The following is a 2181-nucleotide window of genomic DNA, read 5'->3' as shown; positions in this document are numbered from 1 at the left end:
GGCAGGGCCTTTTCCGACCTATGCCCAGTCCTTCAAAGAACCTTCCATAGAGTCCTTTGGCCTCTTCTCTCTCCTATATCTTTGGTTGAAAGTTCTAAAGCCACATGTCATTCTATACACAGCAGGCTCCTCAACTCTTCCTCTTCAAGGACAGAATACAAAGGAAAAAGTCACATCACTGAGGCTTAGATTCTTAAGCCTGTACTAAAGTAGCTTTTGTTGCAGGAGTGGTAACAGGCCCAGAAAGGCTACTGTTGGGATTTACTTCTACATGGGAGGCATGAAGGGCTACTTTTTTAAGGCAAACCCCTCAAGAGGGAGACATCTGGTCCTAGGTCAGCGGTTCTCAACCTGTGGGTCGCAACCCCTTTGGCGGTAGAACGACCCTTTCACAGGGGTCGCCTAAGACCATCCTGCATATCAGATATTTACATTACGATTAATAACAGTAGCAACATTACAGTTATGAAGTAGCAACGAAAATAATTTTATGTTTGGGTCACAACATGAGGAATTGTATTTAAAGGGCCAGGATGTTGAGAACCACTGTCCTAGGTGATCATGGGGGGTCTAGAGCTATTGTAGGAGCCAGGGCAATATTTTTTGATCACTCAGTAACAACTCACTCCCACCATTCCATCACACAGAGGGAACACACTCCCATGCCAGGGAATGTGAGGTGACACTAATCAAAGTTCAGCTTACAGCTTCAGAGAACATCTCTTCTGCCTTGTGTCTTTCCTTCTTTGTTCAGCATTTTATAAACAAATTCTCTAGTCTTTCACTGCCTGTTTGCATCTGAGAGAACTGCTCACATTAGGGCCTCCCATGACACTTGATCTGACCTTCAGGAAATATTTTTCTAGCCCTTTTCCAAAGGGACCTACAAAATATCCAGCACCTTTGAGGGCTCTTGTGTACAGGATCTAAGTTGATACTAATGCTTGAGGATCCAAAACGCAATCATGGCCCATCTGTTAGAGTTAGGACTTAGCAGATGCCAACTGATAAATGGAGTTCTCACCTATATCCATCCAAGAGTGGGTCATTTGGGTCCTTGATGCTCAGCCTGTGGTCAATTCCTTGACTCTTAAGTGCATACTTGGAATGTACATACAGTATTTAGATGCTGAAAGACTCTCATATGAGTCTCTGATTTATGAAGTAAGGTTCATTTTGGTAGGAAAACCTGTGTAGCTGCCTCCCTACTTCTAGCCAAAGTGGAAACTCAGGAACAATGTAACATCGTAGGTGAAATGGCTTAGTTTAGTGGCACCCTCAAAGATGTAAAGCATGCAGGGGATGGTGCCCTGGAAAGCAAGATCTACCAAGGCAGATAACAATGGACTACCATAAGTTTCACCAACTATAGCCTCAATTGCCACTGCTGTTCTGCATGTCATATCTTTGCAACCTAATAGGGCAGCAACTCAAATCAACAGATGTGCTTACCAAGGGGTGGAGTGGGGAGTGGGAATCTGGGAGTAGGAAGGTGCTAGAGGAGAAAGATAACAATCCTATATAATAAAAGAGAAACATGTAAATTGACTGTCCCTTCGCTATACTCACCAGCCAATCAGGAGTGACTATGCAAATTAACCTGACAAAGCTGGTGGGTTAATTTGCATACACAGGCGCTGGGTGAAGAGAAATGGGAGAGCCAGCAGCTTGGGGGGACGTGGCTCCCTCCGTCACTCCCAGAGCAGGGAGCACCAGGAATTCTGGGAATAGTAGTTCTGATGGCAGGCCCAGGACCCGAAGCAGAAGCCCAGAGCACAGGGAGCACGAGGAATGCTGGGAATTGTAGTTCTTGTGGCAGACGGATCTCCTAGACACTAGAGCAGGGGTGGGCAACCTTTTTGTGAGTGCGTGCCAAAACCAGCAAAATCTCTGACTCAAAATTCTTCTGTGTGCCAACCCTAAATGTTTGAGAACATGTTACGCCTACTTGATATCTCTTAACGTGTACGTATGTGAAGAACCTTGAAGAAATAATAAAGTTCATTCGAGCGACAAAAACACAGTATATGATGATGAAAAATACATTTATTTTTTAATGTATACATGTTATGTAAAATTATTTATTTATCTAAGATGCACCTACACTGAATTTATCTGAAAAATAAAAAAGTCGATATTAAGAAAAAAATTGTAAATGGAAGATTATAAGAGAGGGTTTCG

The sequence above is a fragment of the Myotis brandtii genome, unplaced genomic scaffold (assembly GCF_000412655.1).
Source record: "Myotis brandtii unplaced genomic scaffold, ASM41265v1 scaffold1770, whole genome shotgun sequence".
Taxonomy (NCBI): domain Eukaryota; kingdom Metazoa; phylum Chordata; class Mammalia; order Chiroptera; family Vespertilionidae; genus Myotis; species Myotis brandtii.
This window is presented reverse-complemented; position numbering follows the sequence as displayed.